Source organism: Natator depressus, chromosome 9 (genome assembly GCF_965152275.1).
Source record: "Natator depressus isolate rNatDep1 chromosome 9, rNatDep2.hap1, whole genome shotgun sequence".
Classification (NCBI taxonomy): Eukaryota; Metazoa; Chordata; order Testudines; family Cheloniidae; genus Natator; species Natator depressus.
Genome location: NC_134242.1, coordinates 49,420,382 through 49,444,263, shown reverse-complemented (window position 1 = coordinate 49,444,263; position 23,882 = coordinate 49,420,382). Strand labels below are relative to the sequence as shown.

The 23,882-nt window shown below is 47.5% G+C and overlaps 1 long non-coding RNA gene across 1 annotated transcript; it reads right to left on the bottom strand.

Moving 5' to 3' along the window:
- Positions 1–6,070: 6,070 nt before the first annotated feature.
- LOC141994089 (uncharacterized) lies at positions 6,071–23,873 on the bottom strand. Its single transcript, XR_012641017.1, has 3 exons — positions 23,811–23,873; positions 22,908–22,966; positions 6,071–8,671 (listed from the first exon to the last, which is right to left on the bottom strand). It is a non-coding gene; the product is annotated as an uncharacterized LOC141994089 (long non-coding RNA).
- Between the last annotated feature and the right edge of the window lie 9 nt (positions 23,874–23,882).

Sequence of the window (23,882 nt, the reverse complement as noted above, 5' to 3'; positions counted from 1 at the left end):
CCTATTGCAAAGTGCAATCCCCTGACTCAGCCCAGTCCTCCGCAGCTCCTGAGAGCAGCCCACGTGAGGGTTGACTCATTGCTCAAGGGGGGGAGATGGACACAGAGCATCCACATGCACATAGTGCTACACACACACATCTGGCCCCTCTCACACATGCTGTTGTGGTCTAATTGTACGATGTGGTGCTCCCCAGTAGCACCTGGGGAGACCAGGCTGATCTGTGCAGCCAGCCTGTCTCTGGGCATCTGGGTGAAAATGACTGCCCTGCTCTTTCCAGAAGACGGAGCCTTTAAAACCCCTGAGATATCTCACCTCAGCCCAGATGCCTTACTGTGCAGTAGGAAACACCCAGAGCAGGTCAGTTTCAGGGCAAGAGGTAAAGGAGATTGTTAGAAGTAACGACAGCCTCCTACAGCCAAGGATCATGAGATAATCTCAGATATGCTGAGATTAAATTTTCATAATCGTACTAAAAACTGGGCCTTCTGGTTTCTGAGCCTCTATGTTGCATTCAGATCCTGTTCTCAGGCTTTGCTCCACAACCAGGAGGGTTAGAAAGTTAACTTTCCTTGTAAATGAAAGCTGAGATTCTTGTGAAGTCACAAGACTCCAGGCCCTGGGGCTTTTAGGAAAACACCAAATATTGCAAGCTCACAGTGAAATTGGGAGAGTTGGCAATGCCACGTTAGGCTTCACGAGTCATAATCATTCTGGATGGGCGACACCTTCCATGTGCTCAGACACTGTGATTTGTAGATGGCAGGCCAAGTAACCATCCATCAACGCATGATAAACTCCAGTGATCTCAAATTGGAGATTTATCCTTGAATTTAGGCCTAACTTGTTCTGATCACAGCAAAGCTCAGGGCATCTCGGAGCAAAAACAGGTGCTAGCTTGCAGGCTGCAGTCGCCCTGCACACCTGAGCAAGCATGCTGCTCTGGAGGCCAGAGGGGAAAGAACAGAGAGCAGGGCTTTCTTGCTGGAGAGACACATGTGAGGGCAGATGGTGCCCCCTGGTGTTCATGTGTACTGGTTACATTCCCTAGAGATAACATACATGGAAATGTGATGAAGAAGGCTCCCTGTGTTCACACAGTTCTAAGTCAAAAAATTGTCCAATTTCCCTTGCCAAGAAAAGTCCATGAATTAGAAATCACTGTCTGGGTTGGCTGTTCCTTGTGACACACAAAGCTGTCACATATCCCTGCCTCCTGCCAGAGTTCAGCACCATTGCAGAGAAAGAGTTCGTGTGAGTGAGGGGCATGGTTCTGACCCATCCTGTATTCAAAGAGGAGCTGAGCATCCAGCTGCATGAGTCCTGGTCTAAGGGCTGGAGCTGTCACTAAATCTCTCTCTCTCTCTCTCTCACACACACACACACACACACACACACAGACACAGACACAGACACACACCCTCCCCCCCCAGTTTGGAGGTTCAGCCATGCCCACTGCATATGCTGTGTTAATTGCCATAGTACTGAGACAAAATCAAGCTGTACCGTAACATCCCATTCTGCTCCAGTGATTTGTAACAACAGGCTGTGATTATGTACATGGAGCCAACACTGGCCTCAGCAGGCAGTGCACGCACACATGGCATTAGCATGAAACCCAGGCCCGTCCCAGTCCTAAGAAAACAGCCTGGCTCAAAGAGCAGCCAGCAGGGTCACTGTGCATCTGACAGCCAAAGGCAACTTGCAAAGGGAAGAAAATGTTTGTCCCCTGCTTTTTATTTGTCTTCTTCCTGGGGGAAAAAAGAAAACAAAGTTTGGACTTTGTTTTTTTCACACAAGGAAAAGGTTGTGGGGGAGGAGGAGGAAGGTTCTGCTTGGTTTTGACATTATGTTCTGTAGGGGCCTTTGCTTTTTTTTCTCTGGAAGAGGCCTCGGCCAACTGGGAATGGTGATTTGTATTCCAATTGTTTCAAACTCTTTATGTGAACACCTATTTAGCACAACCGTTGGGGGGGAAAAACAGTCCAACGGAATGAGGGTAGCCCTGACTCAACAATCAGCAGCCAGCTTCTGCTGTAGCAGCATGCCTGCTGCAGCTGCCTAGGGGTCCCAGCTGTGAAATCAGGTCATGTTAGACTTAGAACACCACCCTGAGGAGCCACATCAACAAACACGAAGTTCAACGTGGCTTTGCAGTCAGAATGGACAGGGGTAAGTTACACTTAACGCTGTGTCAGCTGGTCATGGTTAACCCTACAATTCGGCAGGGTTTGCTCATGGCCAGCTGACATGATGTTGAAGACTATAGTTTCTGTCTACAGCAAGTAGTAAGTCGTGTCAGCATTCTGTTAGTGGACATGATTCCTCATGGTCAGAGTCCTAACGCAAGCTGGTTTTCTAGTGAAGACAAGCCCTAAATGCAGACAGGGGTGTAGAATCATAGAAATGTAGGGCTGGGAGAGACCTCAAGAGGTCACCCAGTCCATCCCCCCATGCTGAGGCAGGACCACATAAACCTAGACCATCCCTCACAGGTGTCTGTTCAACCAGTTCTTAAAAGCCTCCAAGAATGGAGATTCCACAACCTCTGTTGGAAGCCTTTTCCACGAGCTTAACTATCCTTATAGTTAAGATAGTTTTTCCTAATATCTAACCTACCTTGCTGCAAATTAAGCCCATTACTTCTATCTTCTGTGGACATGGAGATCAATTGATCATTGTCTTCTTCATAACAGCTCTCAACGTATTTGAAGAGTGTTATCAAGTCCCCCCTCAGTCTTCTCTACACTGAACATGCCCAGTTCTTTCAAACTTCTTCACAGGTCAGGTTTTCTAAACCTTTTATCATTTGTATTGCTCTCCTCTGGAGTCTCTCCAATTTGTCCCCATCTTTCCTAAAGTGTGGTGCCCAGAACTGGACACAGTACTCCTGCTAAGGCCTCACCAGTGCCTGGCAGAGCAGGCCAATGACCTTCCATGTCTCACATACAACGCTACTGTAAATACAGCCCAAAATGACATTTGATTTTTTTCACTGCAGCATCACACTGTTGACTTGTACTGAATTTGTGAGCCACTGTGAACGCCAGGTCCTTTTTGGCAGGACCACTGCCTGGACAGTTTGTCCCCATTTTGAAGTTGTGCATTTGATTTTTCCTTTCTAAGTGACGTACTCTGCACTTGTCTTCACTGAAATTTTTTTTGTTGCTTTCAGATCAACCAGTTTATCAAGATCATTTTAACTCTAATCGATTACACCAGCTTGGTATCATCTGCAGAAATTATGAGCATACTCTCCACTCCATTATCCAAGCAAGTCATTAAAGAAAATATTGAATAGAACTGGACCCAGGTCAGACCCCTGTGGGACCCCACTTGGTATGTCCTCCCAGTTTGACAGCTACTCTTTGAGTTTGGTTTTTCAGCCATTTGTGCACCCACCTTATAGTAATTTCATCTAGGCCACATTTCCCTAGTTTGCGTATGAGAATGTCATGTGACATGCAGAGGTTGGCATGGACCTTTGCCCATGTGGCTGAGGCGACAGTAACTGGTGGTTCCCAGGAGACATCGGCGGCTGGTGCTCAGCCCTCGGGAGCAGTTTCTGATTCCATTCTCAAGGCTGTCTCCACCCGGGAAAGTAGTAAACAGCCAGCAGGGGGTTCCAAGCCATCTGAGGGAGTTAGGTGCCTTGCCCAGCTCCCATTGGCTGTCACAGGATTTGGGCCCCTGCCATCCTGGGGCTCCAGTGAAAAGCCCAGCCTGAAGAAGTGACCGCTGAGGGGCACCTGTCTCTTTCCAGGAGCCCGGTCAGGCGTATCATGACCTTTCCCCCAAGTGCCTGTGTTCAGACAGCCAAGTCCCCTAACCCCCTAGTGCATTCCCCTCCATAGGCATCTGGCTGCATTTTAAGGGAGGCCCTTAATTTGCTGTCTCATGTCCCATGACCTGGATCTACTCGGGAGCTTCTAAGACCCCTGTGCAGGGCCAACAGCCATGGTACTTGTCAGTAACCAGGGAAGGGCTCACGTGCCAGGACACAGCCAGCTAACGCCCCATGGGGAATGCAAACCTCTGGGGTGCTGCCCTGGGAAATGAACCTTGTCTTGTATTTCCCACACAACTGTCCTGGACAAATGCTCACTGCCTCCCTCTATAGAGCCCTCTCTAGGTGCTGCTACCCTACCTGAGCACCCAGCGTCCCCCATTCAGCCCCACCGTGCCTGCTCCTCTTGGGGAGACACCACATACTCCCCTCTTCATGTGCCACCCGACACTGCTCCTCCCACTTGGTGAGATACACAGCCTCTGGCCCCTTTGGAGCTCCCCTCTGAGCAACGCCGCCAGGCGCCCACATGAACCACAGCAAAGGGAAGCAGGGATTGTTGGTGTATCAAAAATAGTAACTTTAGACTGCAAATGCTGCTTGTGGATGTGCTCTTCCAGCTCTTCCCAGGGGGCTCGTCTCCATGAGCTGGCCCAATGGACACTAGCCAAAATAGGCAGAGTAAATGCTAAACTGGGGAAACAAAGTTTATAATGTGCCAGCTGCTTTTTAATTCACAGCACAGCTGATTGCATGATGCTACCGCGAGTCCTGCTCTGTGGGAGCCAGACCTGCTGTTCTAGGACTCCTTTGTTTGCTGCCATGAACTGGTCAAAACTGTTGACTGGGAGGTTGAGCCAGTGGGTCACTGTAGGATCCTGATCTAGCCTCCTCCGCCAGAAGCCAAACACCGGGTCCGCGGTGCTCAGAAAGCCCGGCTTCTCCTATGCTTCTGGGGAGATCTGAAAACGGGGAGAGGGGATGAGAAGGGGAAATGCTGTCATTCAAGCTTAAGGCTGATTTTACCCTGGGGTTTATTACACCCTCAAATAGCCACTGTCTGGGGACCCAGGAGAGAGCGTCACCGTGCCCTGGGATATTGCACACAGGGCTGTTTTACTGGGGGAGCTTGTTCTGCCTGGGTCTGGCCCTGCCAGGGGCAGTGTGTCCTCATCTCATTAAAGTCAATGGGAGCTGAGGGTGGTCAGCACCTAGCAGAGGCACCCAGTACCTTTCAGGACTGGGTCCTATTAGAACATCCTTCTTGCTGCCATCCTTCCACCCCCAGGTCAGCATGCTCCCTGGCCTGGGGAAAGAACCTGGGCGAAACAGCAGTTCTTGCGCCTGGTGTGCAAGGCAGGCCAGAGGGGACAGACAGCTCTGTGGGGCAAGAGGCAATTCACCGTCCCAAGCGGCTCAGAGTAGCGCACATGCACTCATCCTCCACGCTGAAATGGAGGCAGAAAGGGGACATTTTAATTTACGATTGAAGTTCTGGGCCATGCCCTCCTGTCACCCTACTGCCCCTCAGGGGAGGGCTACATGCCTAGAAAACGCAGGACTGTAGTGGGCCCCCAGGCAGGTCAGCTGGCAGACACTGTGGTGGAAAGTTAAATCTTAATCCTCCTCTTCCTTGGCTAACTCAAGGACTTGGAAGCTGAGTTTCCTGCACTGACATTAGCCCCAGTCTCCTGTGGAGCAGCCCATTCTCTCCAGAACCCTTCTGATGATTCACAGGGTTTGCTTGGTGGAAGCAATGAGATGGTAGATGCTGGAGGCCCATGTGGGCGAGAGTCAGCCAGCAACTCTGGAGGCATTCTAGGTCCCTGGGGTGTGGGACCTGCTCTGTGAGACTAGCCTCTGGCTAGCGCACTGGAGTGAGCCACAGCCCAGCTTCATTTTTGGAGGTATGGCACCACCTTGTGGCCATTTAGCTTCAGGTCTAACGCTCTTTAGCTTAACTAAGAATTAAGTTCATTTCTTTTGTTTTTTCTGGGACTTGAATGTGGGGAGGTTGACTTTGTGTGATCCTTACTGAAAATCCTTATAGACTGAGATCTGGGTCTCCAGGTGCTTTTTCTGTGGGAGTTGGGGTTTTGGGGCAATGAAGTGAGTGCCCAGTGGTTCTCAACCAGGGGTATGTGTACCCCTGGGGGTATGCAGAGGTCTTCCAGGGGGTACATCAACTCATCTAGATATTTGCCTAGTTTTACAAAAAGCACTAGTGAAGTCAGTACAAACTAAAATTTCATACAACGTGTTTATATTGCTCTATCTACTATACAGTGATGTATGTACAATATTCCAATTTATTTATTTTATAATTTTATGGTAAAAATGAGAAAGTAAGCCATTTTTCAGTAATAGTGTGCTGTGGCACTTTTTTGTATTTTTATATCTGATTCTTTTGTAAGCAAGTACTTTTTAAGTGAGGTGAAACTTGGGGGTATGTACGACAAATCAGACTCCTGAAAGGGGTACAGTACTCTGGAAAGGTTGAGAGCCACTGGACTAGTCCACCCAAAAGTAACACATGACGTCTGCGAATTGCTATGAGCACTTCACATCCCTCCTAATCAAACTTTCTGGAGAATGGAAGGTATTGGAGACCACTGTCTTGATCTTCACCATCCCTGGGGAGTGGGGACACCCCCGCTCCCAAAGACAATGCTAGTCGCAAAGGTTTCCATCCCTGCAGGGCCTGGGCCTGTGCTCCAGAACTACCCAAGCAATTCAATATCCTCACAGACCCTCCCATGGGGAAAATTAAAGCCAGGTTTCCTTAGGGATTTATTTCAATGGTGCATAGCAAATTTTAAAAGTGCCTCTGAAAGAGCGAAGCTCAGCCAGCAACAGGGAAACCACCCACATGTAAAAGATGAACTGCAAAATGGACTTTGGCCATTCCATTCTAATTTCTTTCTGATGCAGTGAGGCAGCCTGCAAGGGGGTTATTGGTCTTCACGTTTCCTTCCTGCATTTGACATTGGAAGTCTGAGGGCTGGTTTACATTTAAAACTTAGGTCAGCATAGCCACGGTGCTCAAGGGAGTGAAAAATCCAGCTCAGGGATGCTCTAACTTACACTCTGTTTTCCATGGCCCTGGAGCCCTAGTACACTCTGGCTACAACCCGCACCCAGCACAAGGGCCTGAGATTCAGCTCTCCTAGGGGCTGCCGGGAAATATTCAGTAAGGGTCAAATCCAGCATTCCTGGCTGTTTTGATGCAGTTACCCAGACAAAATTTTCCTGGGAGTTTGCCCAAGTGAGGAGTGTGCACCCCAGATTTGCACAGGGATTGCATCACGGAGGGGAGCCTGCACCCCCTGTGGGTGCTCCAGGGTCTGCATGGGGAATAGGGTGCGGGGGTGTGTGAGCAAGCCCAGGGGCAGAGGCACAGCATCACCCCTCCACCCACACAGAGATTACCTGGGATCCACAATGACTTCTCCTCTCGCTGGCCCCTCCAGCTCACCAACCTTATGCCCACTGGAGCTCACGGGCCCCTGGGATGATGCATGTTTTCTGCACTGGGTCTCAAGCACAGCTATGCAGAACTAGAAGTCCCCTGGGGTTATACTATCCTTGTGGTTCTCAATTACCCCAGGGATTTTCAGTCCTGCTCTTGGGGTACTATAACAGATATTCACTGTACTTCCTCTTTTGCTTTTCAGGTCTTGTGTCCTTTCCCTCCTCTCTTCTCCCACAAAGCGAATCTCACTGCTGCAGGCAATGTTTCGGATACAGTGCCACCCCACCCCCCTCCTTCCGTTCCTATTCTCCCGTACCCGGGAGACTGCAGCCATCCATTTGGACGCTCCAGTTATGAGAACCAAACAAGCATGAGATTCAGAATCTCTCATTTAGTATCACTTGTGGCTCTCCTTGCTTATTTCCCCTACGTACATTTGTGCACAGAAACTTGAATGCAGTAAGACGACTTCATTTCCTATCGCAGAACAACTGCATCGTCTCTCGTTTTGCACGCTGGAAGTGCATGCCAGACTGCTTGAGTTCAGCAAGTGCTTTCCTTCCTCTCTTCCTATCTAGACTCAAGCCTGTGAGAACCCTGGCAGTTCTGATCATTGGGAATCTGATCCCTTTCTCCTGAAGTGCAGGCTCAAAGCATGGCTCTAACTGTCTGTGTCACACCAAGCAGCTAGTAAACGTCCAGTTAGGAGCTATACAATTCCAGAGGCTGGCTGTCCTCTTAAAAACCACCCACTTGCGACTAACCTTCCATTCCTCACCGTTCTAGCCCTACTGCTCTCTGGGCACATGCAGTAGCAGCAGAGGTGCTGGACTGAACACTGCTGACAACCTGGCATTCTGTCCAGGGTGCACATGGCACTGTGTGCTCTCCCTTTGGTTGTCTTGACGTGATTCCGAGTAGAAGTAAAATGTTCCACATGTCCCTCTTCCCATTGTAGGGACCAGGCCAGATTCGTGTTTTTGGGTTCCACTGCTGCGAGCAGGTGGAGTCCAACATTCAGTTTCACAGCAGTCGAAAGCCTAGCTGGCGAAGTGGGAAGTGGTGTGAAAGCCAGCTGAAACCTCTGCCCTCCATGTGCTTCCTGGGGTATGTATGCCTTTATTTATTCTTCTCTGGTACCTCCTATGACATCATTTTTCAGGTTCTTTTAGGCTCTCACCTGTGGTGTATTGAAAACTGTTAAAATTACAAGCTGTCACTTTAAATTCCAAGGGGTTTCCTGTTCCAGCTTGCAGGCTAGGGGACTCTGAGGGAAGCATAGGATGTGTCCTCAGCTGTCAGTCTGCGAAGAGCCAGCCTAGACTCAGGTGGGGTGAGTTGTGCCACTCTGCCTTCAAGAGCAGCCTGCTTTCTCTCTGCATGTTTAGTTTTGGTTCTTGTGCATTAGGGTTCTGGATATAAAAAAAATAAAATAGTGTTATACTACAGCCTCCCAGCAGGAATATTTTATTCTAATTCTCTGTCTGTATGCTGTGAACATTACATCACCAAAGGCTGCCCAGCAAAGGAAGTGAGTGTCAAGCGAACAGGACAAGTTCTGAGGCTATCTTTAAAGGGTCAGTGAAAGACAAAACTAATGTTTGGTGTTACACCAGAGTTCACCTTTAAAGGAAAGCAACATCTACACAGGGGACCTCTCACATGTGGGCTCCAGACAAAGGAGTATCAGAGCGATCCCACTCTCCCCACTAGTTTAAGGCAGCAAAGAATCCCGTCCCAATGACTCAAGAGTGGAAAGCAAACACTAACCACTAGGAGACGAGGCCAAAGCAATTTCTGCTCCATACCTGATTCATTTCCTCCCCTTTGTTTTATGATCCTAGAAGTTTGCTACTATGAAGGCTCTTCCTAAAATCCTTTCCACTGTCTTCTCATCACTCAGGTCCGCCTTCATCACCTCATCTCACTGGTCACAGAGCGCTAGAACAATTGACCTCACATCCCTGGTCACAGGTCTCATGGCAAAGCCCAAGTCGGTCAGCAGCAGTCTGGCCACTGAGCCATTCCAAGCACATTCGAGACATGAGGGCTATGCAGCAGGGCTGAAAGGGTACCTGCTGGAGCTCGGTATGGCTAGTGGGAAAGTGGAAGGTGTGCTCAGTGGTGCTGTTTTAATACAAAGACTTTCCTCTCTGTGGAATGACACCAACAGGGACTGAAGTCTAGAACTAAAAGTCTGGGCCTCTGCTGCTAAAGACCTGATCCATAGCGCAGGGGCAGTAGCAGACTCAAACACTGTACATGCTCTAGCCACCAGGGGTAGAGAGCTACACTGCGTTTACTGGGATACATCCATGGTAGGGCTGGATTCAAATGGCTTCAGTCACAAGTGAAATGCTTTCATTACATGGATCACATTGACATGGAATTTAATCTACGATGACACAGCCCAGCTACCTACAGTCGTTGTTGCTATCTCACTAATGAATGTTATGAGCTGGGTTAAACCTTGTTACGGGTTCAGTTAAAATGTTGTTGAAAATGATGGGTGGGAACACACACCCTTCATTCAGGATAGCTGGAAGAGACAGTTAAGGGGCCACATCTAAAACAAGGAATCATGAAGTCTGCCCAGAAACTCGCACCATGTGGGCAGAGAGTTCCACTGGGCATTCTGTCCAAGTGGGTGCAGGTATGCAAAAGAGAAGCTTATATGCAGCCAAATAACTGAGAGACTGCACAGACTGAGGCTATGTCTACAGAGACTACACTGGTAGAAATATGTCACCGAAGCTATGCCAGCATAACCCTGCAGTATAGATGCAACCTACACCTATGGAAGAGGGTTTTCCATCAGGGTAGAACTCCACCGCCCCAAACAATGGTAGCTACATCAACAGAAGCATTCTTCTGTTGACAGAGCTTCATCTACCTAGGGGGTAAGGACAGTGTAGCTACATGGGTCAGGGTGTGGGGTTTTTTTCACACCTCTAACCAACATAGCTATGCAGGCGTAACTTTTAAGTGTAGACCTGGACTGTGGGGTTGTGATAAATGAGGGCGGGGGGGAGGGGGTGAGCTCCCTTTTATGGACACCCAGCCAGCTAGTAGCTATAAAATCCCTCTTAGTAGCTGTTCTCTAATTGCCCTACCTGTAAAGGGTTAAAAAGTCTCACTGACATGCATAGGTAAAAGGAAGTGACTGGACACCTGGCCAAAAGAGCCAATGGGAAGGCTAAAACTTTTTAAAATTGAAATAAGACACCCCTTTTGTCTGTCTGTTGTTCTCCAGGGAAAGGTGGACAGAACAGAGCTATGCTGTAAGAGCTTGGGCCAAGTATGAAAAAAATCATCAGTATCATACCTAGAAACGACTCATTTAAAACCCCAGATATGTAAGTGGATCAGGAAATGTCTAGGAAGATGTGATTAGGTTTATTCCTTTTATTTCCTTATGGTTTGTGGATTCCTCTGTGCTAACCCCAGGTGCTTTTTGTTTTGCTTGTAACCTTTAAGCTGGACCTCAAGAAAGCTATTCTTGATGCTTAATTCTTGTAGTTGTTTTTGTTTTAAATCTAGCAAATGCCTAAGTTCCCGAATGTATTTTCTTTCTTTTTTTTTATTAATAAAATTTACCTTTTTTAAGAACAGGATTGGATTTTTGTGTCTTAAGAGGTTTGTGCACATGTTGTTTAATTAGCTGGTGGCAACAGCTGGTTTCTTTTTTTTTTCTTTCTTTCTCACCTCTTCCTCGGAGGGGGGGTGAAAGGGCTTGAGGGTACCCCACAGGAAGAAATTCCCAAGTGCGCCTTCCTGGGTTCTCAAAGGGGTTCTGCACTTGGGTGGTGGCAGCATCTACCCATCCAAGGCCAGAGAGAAGCTGTAACCTTGGGAGTTTAATAGAAGCCTGGAGTGGCCAGTATTAATTTTTAGAATCCTTGCGCACCCCCACCTTCTGCACTCGAAGTGCCAGAGTGGGGAATCAGCCTTGACATGGTGGCAGAGCAGTGGGCTCATTTTGAACCAGAGGCACAGACCTCAGGATTTTAAAAGGGACACATTTTTCCTTTTGGCAGCCTGCAAAGCCAGGGAGTTTTTTTCTTTCTTTTCTTTGCTGCCTGAACGGGAACCGGCAGACAAAGGGTTCAGCCTGCAAAGCCAGGAAGTCCAACAAGCAGTTTATTTTTTTTTCTAGCTTCATGGCAACGAAATAGCTAGGCTAGAGTAACGCAGCCCTGTGCATGAGGTTGCGGTCAGGCACCGAAACCCTCGAGCAGCCAGTCTTCCCAAAGCGGCACACCAAGCCCAGACATCCAGCTCCATGACAGAAATGCAGGGAGGGGATGGGGGACTGGAGATTTCCCAGGAGGGAAGGGTCAGCCCTCCCCAACCCGAGATCCAGGTGCCAGGACGGAGGGATGCCCTTAACCCAGACCAAGTTCTAACAGCGGAAGACAGGAATTTCTTCCTAGAGATGAAGCGCTTGGAGGCAGAGGAGAGGAGAAAGATGAAATGCTTGGAGGCGAAGCATTTGGAGGTGGAGGAGAGGAGAGACATGAAGCGCTTGGAGGCAGAGGAGAGGAGAAAGATGAAGCGCTTGGAGGCGGAAGCGGAGGCAAAGCGCTTGGAGGTGGAGGAGAGGAGAGAGATGAAGCGCTTAGAGCCGGAAAGGGCTACGCTGGGTCAACCAGGTAGCCCTAGCAGTCCTCCTCCAGGTACCGCTCCCCATTCCAAGCAATTCCCCACATACAAGGTAGGCGATAATACAGAAAATTTTGAAAGAGCCTGCCTTCAGTACAACATCCCTCCAAACCAGTATGTAGTGGAGCTGAGGCCACAACTCAGTGGACGCTTAGCAGAAATGGCAGCTAAAATGCCTAACGTACACATGAATGAGTACGAACTTTTTAAACACAAGGCCAGAATTAGGATGGGGCTAACACCTGAGCATGCCCGTCAGCAGTTCAGAGCCCTAAGCGGTAAACCAGACATGGCATTTTCCCGACACGCCTACCACATTGTGAAACATTGGGATGCCTGGATATCAGGAGCAAATGTTAAGTCTCTGGCAGATGTGTCTCTCCTCATACAAATGGAGCAGTTCTTAGTAGGTGTTCCTGAGGAAATAGAAGGGTACTGTAACGGTGCCCCCCATAAGGCTTTATGGAAATATGCTTATTGAATGTATATATGACATAACTAGAATATGTTTTATGCTACATATGCCATGTAACGTATCTCTGTAAAGGTTATGATCTACTGAATCTATTAATCCTATTTGTATGCATGTATCATTTTTGTATTTGAAGTTATGAATATTGGCTGTGTACTGGCTTGATTTTTAAGTAGCCTTTGTAAAGCATTTGGTCAGCTTCTTGAGAAAGGAATGTGCAAATTAAATGCCCAATCAAGAAGCACTTAAGGGACAATGGATCTTGGAAGGCTCCAATCCACATAAGAAGTCTACATGAGGACGTTCGAGGTAGCAGGTAAGCAATGGCTGCTGCCTGTAAAAACTGAATCCTGCATGGACATGTGACTTGCCCATGTGACTCCAAAACTCCATCTTGGAGCTAGACTTTGCATGGGGGGGGGGTCTCCACCCACAAGAGAAAGTTTATTTAAGCCCAGGGGAGACTCTTCCATTTTGTCTTCAGCTGGCTCAAGAGATAGCCTCTCTACCCCCAAGGATACCTGAAAGAAACTGGAACAAAGGACAGTAATTACAGGGGGTCTAAGTGATTGCTGCACCCAGACTAGAAGGAGATCAGTCTGTAAAAGGAAGCTTACTGGGCGAGGTTTTTATCTGTATTGAGTTTTCTTAGACATAGACTTGCGTGTTCTATGTTATTTTGCTTGGTAATTCACTTTGTTCTGTCTGCTATTACTTGGAACCACTTAAATCCTACTTTCTGTATTTAATAAAATCACTTTTTACTTATTAATTAACCCAGAATATGTATTAATACCTGGGGGAGGGGGGCAAACAGCTGTGCATATCTCTATCAGTGTTGTAAAGGGCGAACAATTAATGAGTTTACCCTGTATAAGCTTTATAAAGGGTAAAACGGATTTATTTGGGGTTTGGATCCATTGGGAGTTGAGCATCTGAGTGTTAAAGACAGGAACACTTCCCAAGCTGCTTTCAATTAAGCCTACAGCTGTTAGGGGACGTGGTTCAGACCTGGGTCTGGATTTGCAGCAGGCTAGCAGTTCTGGCTCAAACCAGGCAGGGCACTGAAGTCCTAAGCTGCCAGGGCAGGAAAGCAGGAGAAGAAGTAGTCTTGGCACACCAGGTGGCAGCCCCCAGGGGGTTTCTGTGATCCAACCCATCACAGGTACATTCTAGATGGGAAGCCCAAAACTGTAATCGAGGTGGGGGATATCGGAGCCAAATGGGTGGAAGTGGTGGAGAAGAAAAAAGCTAGTAGCAGTTGGTGGGGATATCAGAAGGGGCAACCTGAAACAACACCCCACCATCGGAGTCAGCCCAAGGCCCCACCTCACAAGGAGGACCCTCCACATAGTCAGGGAGACCGCAAATACATTCTCATCCTACCACTCTACTCTCCAACCACCCACCTTGCCCCAGCTGACAGTCAGCTGGGCGATGCTTCAAATGTAATGAGCTGGGGCATGTAAAAGCCAACTGCCCCAAGAGCACCAGCTGACTGCAACTCATCACCCTACGATCCCACTGACAGCCTTCAGGCCCAGATACCTCGCAAATACCCACAGAGCGAAGGGAAACTGTGAGTGTGGGCGGAAGGAAGATTACTGCATGGAGAGACACTGGAGCACAGGTGTCAGCTTTCCACCAATTCCTAGTGGATCCCAAATTCATCAACCCAGAGGCCCAAGTCACAGTGCAACCCTTTAAGGCCAACTCTTTTAACTTGCTTACAGACAAGTTGCTTGTCCAGTACAAGGGTTGATCAGGAATATGGGCTTTTGCAGTCTATGACGATTATACCTTTCCCATGCTGCTGGGAGAAGACTTGGCCAACCATGTGAGGCTAACAAAAAGGGTGGGGATGGTCACCCTCAGCCAGGCTAAACAGGCCTCCACACCTAACCCCATTCCTGAGCCTCCTACAAGAACCCAGTCTGTGTCCCCTGATACCAGAGGCCCAGGGACCCAGCCAGAGGTGGTGGAACCAGACCCCAGACCAGAGTCTATGGCAGTGGTTGTCAATCCAGTTCCTGGGACCCAACCAGAACCAGCCCAAGGATTGGAACTGGTGGAGCAGTCAGCACCAGAGCCCGTGCTTGCAACCCCACTAGAGTCATGGGAGTCAGCACCAAAGGGCGCCACAGAGCCTGTACCTGCAGCAGCAGCAGCTAAACCGGTGCAAGAAGCTCAACCAGAGCCTGAAATACAACCTAGTGCACCTGAGGAGAGCGGTTCACAATCAATGGAGACACCACCATCACCTGCATCGCTTCCAGTGGGACCAAGCCCAAGTCCACAACCCAGCGAGGAACTAATGTCTCCAGCATCAAGGGAGCAGTTCCAGGCAGAGCAGGAAGCAGATGAAAGCCTTAAGGGAGCTTGGATGGCAGCATGGAATGACCCACCGTCTCTCAGCTCTTCTAATAGGTCCAGGTTTGTTGTAGAAGGAGGACTCTTATACAAGGAAACCCTTTCTGGCGGGGAGGACTGGCATCCTCAGAGACGGTTGGTAGTTCCAACTAAGTATAGGGAAAAGCTCTTGAGCTTAGCCCACCATCACCCTAGTGGCCATGCTGGGGTGAACAGGACCAAAGACCGTTTGGGAAAGTCATTCCATTGGGAGGGAATGGGCAAGGACGTTTCTACCTATGTCCAGTCTTGTGAGGTGTGCCAGCGGGTGGGAAAGCCCCAAGACCTGGTCAAGACCCCTCTCCAGCCCCTCCCCATAATTGAGGTTCCATTTCAACATGTAGCTGTGGATATTCTGGGTCCTTTCCCTAAGAAGACACCCAGAGGAAATCTATACATACTGACCTTCATGGATTTTGCCACCCGAAAGCAGTAGCTCTAAAAGCGTGAACCAGGCATTGTCAGACATTTTTGCCAGGGTAGTTTGGCCCTCCAACATCCTTACAGATTCAGGAACTAACTTCCTAGCAGGGAACATAAAACGTCTTTGGGAAGCTCATGGGGTGAACCACTTGGTTTGCCACCCCTTACCACCATCAAATGAATGGCCTAGTGGAAAAGTTTAATGGGACTTTGGGGGCTATGATATGTAAATTCATGAATGAGCACTCCAATGATTGGGACCTAGTGTTGCAGCAGTTGCTCTTTGCCTACAGGGCTGTACCACATCCCAGTTTCAGGTTTTCATTCTTTGAACTCATTTATGGCCATGAAGTTAAGGGGCCATTACAGCTGGTAAAGCAGAAATGTGAGGGGGTTACATCTTCTCCAGGAACTAACATTTTGGACTTTGTAACCAACCTGCAAAACACCCTCAAAGACTCTCTAGCCCTTGCTCAATAAAACCTACAGGATGCTCAACAAGACTAAAAGGCCTGGTACAATAAACATGCCAGAGAGCGTTCCTTCAGAGTAGGTGACCAAGTCATGGTCCTGAAAGCGCTCCAGGCCAATAAGATGGAAGCGTCATGGGAGGGGCCATTTATGATCCAAGAGCTCCTGGGAGCTGTTGATTACCTCATAGCATTCCCAAACCCTACCCTAAAACCTAAAGTATACCATGTTAACTCTCTAAAGCCCTTTTATTCCTGAGAAATCAAGGTTTTCCAGTTTAAAGCACAGAAGAGAGACGACACTGAGTGGCCTGAAGGCGTCTACTCTGAAGGGAAAAGCAACAGTGGCGTAAAAGAGGTGAGCCTTTCCATAACCCTTGGGCATAAGCAGCAACAGCAAATCCAGGAGCTGTGCACCAGCTTCACACCAATGTTTTCAGCCATCCCAGAACAGACAGAACGGGCATACCACTCCATTGACACAGGTGATGCTCGCCCAATTAGAGCCCAACCCTACCGGATGGCTCCTCAAGCCAAAACTGCGATAGAAAGGGAGATCAAGGACATGTTACATAGGTGTAATCTGCCCCTCTGAGAGTGCATGGGCCTCTCCAGTGGTTCTGGTTCCCAAACCAGATGGGGAAATCCACTTTTGCAATGGACTACTGTAAGCTAAATGCTGGAACTCGCCCATAGAACTATCCAATGCCACGCACAGATGAGCTATTGGAGAAACTGGGACATGCCCAATTCATCTCCATCTCAGACTTAACTAAGGGGTACTGGCAAGTGCTGCTAGATGACCCAGCCAAGAAAAGGTTAGTCTTCATCACCCATGAAGGCTGTATAAATTTAATGTGCTCACTTTCGGACGGTGAAATGCACCCACCACCTTCCAGAGACTGGTAGATAACCTTCTGGCTGGATTTGGGGAATTTACAGTCACCTACCTTGATAATGTGGCCATATTCTCAGATTCCTGGGCAGAACACCTGGAGCACCTCCAAGCTGTCTTCCAGCGCATAAGGAAGGCAGGATTAACAGTTAAGGTCAAAAAATGTCAAATAGGCCTAAACAGGGTAACATACCTTGGACACCAGGTGGGTCAAGGAACTATTAACCCCCTACAGGCTAAAGTAAATGCTATCCAAAATTAACCTGTCCCTAAGTCAAAGAAGCAGGTCCAATTCTTCTTGGGCTTAGCCGGGTGTTACGGACGATTTGTACCACACTACAGCCAAATGCCACCCCACTGACTGACCTAACCAGGAAAAAAACAGACAAATGCAGTTCAATGGTCAGAGAAGTGTCAAAAAGCCTTTAGCCAGCTTAAGGAGGCCCTTATGTCTGACCCTGTACTAAGGGCCCCGCACTTTGACCAACCTTTTGTCGTAACCACAGATGCGTCTGAGCGTGGTATAGGAGCAGTTTTAATGCAGGAAGGACCAGATCAACAATTCCATCCTGTCGTGTTCCTCAGCAAAAAACTTTCGGAGAGGGAAAGCCACTGGTCAGTCTCAGAAAAAGAATGCTACGCCATTGTGTATGCTCTGGAGAAGCTACACCCATACATTTGGGGATGACGTTTCTGACCATGCTGCACTGAAGTAGCTTGACACCGTCAAAAAGACTAACAAAAAACTTCTTTGGTGGAGTTTAGCTCTTAAAGACTCTGATTTTGTGATACAACACATCTCAGGAGCCTCTAACAAAGTGGCTGATGCACTCTCCTAGGAAGGTTTCCCAGAATCAGCCAGGTAAAAATGTCCCTATATTCTAAGTCATTGTAATCCTTAACATGCGGAAAATACTGTTTAGTTCTTCATGTAATTATTAGTAAAATTAGAGGTGCATGTATCTAATTAACTCTGTTTCCTAAACCTCCAGGAAGAAATCCCAGCCAGCGTGGACCCGACTTGAACCAGGCTGGCCAGCACCGTCTGTAATTTGGAGGGTGTGTGATAAATGAAGGGGGGTTAGGGGTAGCTCCCTTTTATGGACACCCAGCCAGCCAGTAGCTATAAATCCCTCTTAGTTGCTGTTCTCTAATCGCTCTACCTGTAAAGTGTTAAAAAGTCTCACTGCCATGCATAGGTAAAAGGAAGTGAGTGGGCACCTGGCCAAAAGCCAATGGAAAGGCTAAAACTTTTTAAAATGGAAACAATACTCCCCTTTTGTCTGAATGTTGTTGTTCTCCAGGGAGAGGTGGACAGAACAGAACTATGCTGTAAGAGCTTTGGCCGGGTATGAAAAAAATCATCAGTATCATACCTAGAAAGACTCATTTAAAACCCCAGATATGTAAGTAGATCAGGAAATGTCTAGGAAGATGTGATTAGGTTTATTCCTTTTATTTCCTTATGGCTTGTAGATTCCTCTGTGCTAATCCCAGGCTTTTTGTTTTGCTTGTAACCTTTAAACTGGATCTCAAGAAAGCTATTCTTGATGCTTAATCCTCGTAGTTGTTTTGGTTTTTTTTCATCTAGCAAATGCCTCAGTTCCCAGGTATATTTTCTATCTTTTTTTTTTATTAATAAAATTTACCTTTTTAAAGAACTGAATTGGATTTTTGTGTCTTTAGAGGTTTGTGCACATGTTGTTTAATTAGCTGGTGGCAACAGCTGATTTCTTTCTTTTTTTTTTCTTTCTCAGCCTTCCCCGAAGGGGGGGTGAAAGGGCTTGAGGGTACCCCACAGGAAGAAATTCTCAATTGCGCCTTCCTGGGTTCTCAAAGGGGGTCTGCACTTGGGTGGTGGCAGCATCCAAGGTCAGAGAGAAACTGTAACCTTGGAAGATTAATACAAGTCTGGAAAAAAGAAAAGGAGTACTTGTGGCACCTTAGAGACCAACCAATTTATTTGAGCATGAGCATAAGCATAAGATGAATCCGATGAAGTGAGCTGTAGCTCACGAAAGCTTATGCTCAAATAAATTGGTTAGTCTCTAAGGTGCCACAAGTACTCCTTTTCTTTTTGCGAATACAGACTAACACGGCTCTTACTCTGATACAAGCATGGAGTGGCCAGTATTAATTTTTAGAATCTTTGCGGGCCCTCACCTTCTGCACTTGAAGTGCCAGAGTGGGAAATCAGCCTTGACAGGGGTTTTGTCTCCTGCTCACTTTGAACCTAGTTTAAAGACCTCCTTGCTAGGGGGCCAGTCGGTGCATGAGGATGCTCTTCCCCTTCTTGGTCAGGTGGACCCCATCTCTTCCCAGCAGACCTTCTTCCTGGAACAGTATCCCATGATCGAGGAAGCTAAAGCCCTCCTTCAACATCATCTGCCCAGCCTTGCATTCATATCCATGATGTGTGTGTGTCCCTGCTTGAGTTCTTACCCTCAACCAGGAGGATGGACGAGAACACAACCTTCACCCTCGCTCCCAGAGCCCTGCAGTCAGTGCGGATCAGCTCAGGCTCAGACCTGGCCATATCATTAGTGCCTAAATGGATGGGAAGCATGAGGTAGAATGATGGAGGTGCCTCGGCAACCTTTCTGTCGTGTCCAGACATGTAGCAAACATCCCAGGACATCATGTCAGGTTGGCAGATGAAGGCTTCCATCTCCTTCAGAAGGGAGTCCCTGACCATCAGCACCCTATGTCTCCTCCTTTTGGGGATGGTGGCCAGGAGCATCCCAGCCTTGTGGGCAGGTGGATCCTCCTCCTCAGCCAGCACAGCCTGCTGCTGTATTTGTGCATCTCTGACTGGCCAAGCCCTGTCTCCATCCTCTGACTGAGGGAGCAAAATGGGGTTCAGCTGGGCTCCCACAGGACCTCCCTGGACCCAGAACTGTGCAGGGGAGACACCCCCCCCATTTCCACCCACTGTGGGGGCACTAGGACTCAGGTAGCATCTTCCCTCCTCCACCATGTGAAAAAACAGCAGTAAAAAGTGAGCCAGAGACTTCATGGGCAGAAGCAGCTAAAGCAGGACCCTTTGGATATTTGGAGACTTCCCTACAGCTTTGGCTGCACCGTCTATGCCCCCTGGCCCTTTTCCCCCTTGTTCTCCAGTTCAGGGCCTTTGTTCAGCTTCCATGCAGAGAGGTGGGGGATCCGCCGCTCACATGTGTGGCCTCTCTTCGGTTTGTGAATGACTCGGGTCTTCAGCCAGGCTGGTACAGTGAGTTAAATGCCTCATCCCTTCTCTTTACCCTCAGCGCATAGCAGTACAAAGTTCAGAGGGAATCTGAGGCTCACATGGGACTCATACCGATATTATCACAATTACCATTTGTGTCCTCTGATCCTGGATGACTGATGAGTGGAAGGCACGGCCCTCTGGGTATCCAGGGTCCGTCTGTTTGTGTTGGAGTCCTACAGGGGCAATCTGAAGTTCTATGCCAACCTCCTGGTCCCATGAGTCAGCCTGGCCAGAGGAATGAAGGCTGGTAACATTTCAAAGTGCTCAGCCATTGACCTCCCTCATCTTTTAGGTCCAGATTATGACATCAATGAGCCCTTTGCCCTCTGGCATTGGGATGTTCTTTGCATTGCATCTCCCCCTTACAAAGCTGCAGGACGGTAGCCCCTGGCAGACCCAGAGACAGCTGGTCAGAGCCTTATTTCGTGTACAGGGCGTCTGCCACTATATTTTCTTTCCCTTTATCTAGAAGAAACTTGTTTTGTCACCTTTGTCTGTTACAGTCTCCAGGACATAATATTAGAGAGTACCATAATTTCACCTACTGAGTTGTTACAAACATTTCACAGTGGCATCAATGATCAGTGATTAATAAATATTATAATTTATTATAATATTTATATATTAATATAAATTATTAATAAATAACTATCATGACACCAGTGTGTGAAGTGTAGTGAGTGTGTCACGCCTGATAAGAGCTGCTGATACACAAATGGGCCTCTGTGTCACCAACACACACGAGTCATGCAAGGGGGGGCTAGCAAGGGGTCAAGTTCCCACCATGCAACTTTCTCCATCCCACCATGTGATGAGATTGCATCAGCTGTTTTTTCCACAAATACAGAAAAGAAATATTTATTGAACACTTCTGTCTTTTCTGCATTATTATTGATAGTTCTACCACTTCCATCTAGTAAAGGACCAATACCATTGTCAGGATTTAAAAACTCTTTCTAAGTGTTGTTAACTGTGCTGGACATAGAGTTCTTCTTGTGTCCCTTGGCTTCCCTTATCTATAGTCTACAATTCCTAATTTCTGATTTATACTCATTACTATCAATTTCCCCTTTATTCCATTCATTCCGTGTGTGTGTGTGTGTTTGTATTATATACACAGTTGCCTTCACTTTCTCTCTAATCCAGGTCATTTTTTAACCAGCATAGCCTTCTTCCTCAATCATGATATTGTGGTTTATTGGGCATCTAATAAGGTGTTCTTTTAAATGATTCCCAATTATCATTTACATTTTTCTGATTAAATTCTTCCTCCAGCTGATTTGGTCCATAATTGTTTTCAGCTTTGTGAAATGGTCTAGATAATACTTAGTCCTGCCTCAATGCCAGGCACTGGACCAGATGGCCTATTAAGGTCTCTTCCAGGCCTACATTTTTATGGTTCTATTAAATTAGCCCCCTTAAAGCACCCAGTATATAGATTACTGGTCTGGATTTTATTCTATATGCTCATTATAAATGTGATCAAGTCATGATCACTTGTACCTACGCTATCATTAATTTTTAGTTCTGTGATTAGTTCCTTTGTAACTGTTAGAACAAGGGCAAATATAGAATTTCCCCATATTGTTTGCAATATTATCTGAGTTATAAAATTGTCATGTATAATGTTTACACATTCCAAGGATGTTTTAGTACTGGTAGCCTGAAACTTCCAGCATATGTCACTCAGATTGAAGTCCCCCATGATTACAAAGCATTTTTTCCTTCACACTGTAGATAGGTGCGTCAGGAGCTGCTCATCCTGTTCCCTAGCATGATTTGGTTGTGTGTAGCAGACACCAACTAATACCCCTTCTTGTGCTTTATCTGTTGGGACTTTGATCCATATACATTCAAGATCATTCTCTTCGAAGTTCTCAGTGACTCGGAAACAGATAATGCCATTTTTGACAGAGTGCCACTCCCCATCCCTTTTTGCCCACTCAATCCTTCCTAAATAGGTTATAACCATTTATTCCAACACTGATTCCAACATTTCAATTGATATTCAAAAAAAGAGCAATTCTAGTTCCTCCTGTTTGTTACCCTGTCACTAGTGTATAGGCAATACAAGAATTTCTTCTCTTTGTGTCCTTTGGTTCCTTGATTAATTTTGTTCTCAACATCTCAATTTTATGCTGAGTGCTCATATCTTCCCTTTTTTTACCCCAACCCTTTTACTATTAGTTTAACCCCCTCCCTGACAAAACTAATATGGAAAGATGAGAGTAAAAAGAGGGAAAATATGAGCATTCAGGTAGCATAAAATCAAGATGTTGGAAACAAAATTAATGATGCAGCACTTTTTTGTCAGCATCACTAGTATCATTTGAGGAGGTGGTGTTACCACGCCAATAGAAAAATGCCTTTTGCTGCTATAAGTTGCACCTACATTAGAGGGCTCTGAGGGTACACCTTTATCAGCTAGGGAGTGTGTTTATTTCACACCCCTGACCAAAATAGCTATATTGACAAAATGTTGTAGTGTAAATCTGGCCTCAGTAACCACTAATTTGATCCCTGAAAAATTTATGGCTTATTATCCCTTTCCTGCCTGGTTAGAGCAGGTATTCTCTGTATGTGGCATGAGAATATGACTAGTACAGGCAATATCTTACTGGTGACAGGGTTTAAAATCCCAGTCTTTTAAACTGCATCCTTTGTAAATTGTCAGGTACACTGAGAATTTGTAATTATGGCATCAGAACATCAACTCATGCTATATGCTTCATTAAGCTCTTGCTATGGGCAGACAGGTTGGAATGTGTACTCTGTACGTGTACTCTGATGTGAATTATGAGTAACAACATCAAAGTGCATGAGTTTACACTGGTGTAAAATTCATGTGAAGAAAAAGGCTCCATGTTCATATCTATATGTTGTTTGCAGTGTTATAATCATGTCAGTCCCATGGTATTAGAGAGACAAGGTTGGTAAGGCAATATCTTTTATTGGACCAGCTTATGCTGGTGAGAGAAAAGCATGGGAGAGCGGTAGGTGGTGGGCGGGGTTAGACTGACCCCTCAGCCTGTGGAAGAGGTGTGGGAGGGGTTTAGAGTTACCATACCTGGGTTTTCCTGGGCATGACTTTTTTTCTGGTCCTCCGATCTCCATCTGGGCAAATTTCTGAAATGTGGAAAAATGTCCGTGATTTTTTCTTGCTCGTTACAAATCAGAAAAAGTCGTCCTGCAGAGCCGTAACTAGGCTCTTCAGCGCCCAGGAAGAGCAAGCCTACCAGCGCCCCCAGCTATTGGGCCCCCATCATTTTTTTGCCCCTGTGGCTTTGTGCCCTGGGCAGCTGCCCCACTCACCCTGCCCTGGTTACGGCCCTGCATCTCTGCACTTTCATTGGTCCTCGCTGCATCCACAACTGCCGGATCCCACCCAGCCTGCCAGGTAAGTGTGGCTGTCAAGCGCCTTTCAGCCAGGCCATCTACCCCACTGCATGACCACAGAACCCAGTCAGGATCAGTCACAGCGTGGCCAGGCCCCAGCTCCCTGCTCTCAGTATGGGAAAGGCCCATAGGGAGGTGCTGACTGACACTGCGACCGGGGCCTGCGCCAGCCGCCCTACCACCCTGAGAGGCAGCACAACAGTTCCCCCTCCTTGAGATTGAGGCTGCAGGTATCCCTGCCAGAACCCCCCATATACCCCATCCCACTACACGCACATCCCTAGTATCCCCCAAATACCCCTCCCAGTATCCACACACCCCTCCACACATCCCGAATACTCCTTCCAGTACACACACAGCACCCCCCCCAAAATCCCTCCCAATGCACACATATCTCCCACCCCCCCCAATACCCCTCCCAGTACACACACACCCGAGCACGCCCCAAATACCTCTTCCAGTAAACATACACCCTTCCCACACACCCCAAATATCCCTCCCAATACACACACACCCACCACCCCCCAAATACCCCTCCCAGTACACACACCCACAGCCCCTCCCCCCAATATACCCAGTGTGGGGGAATGAGGGGCGGCGGAAGAGACTAGGCTCACAGCTCAGTCAAGGGGGAGGGGCAAGCGGG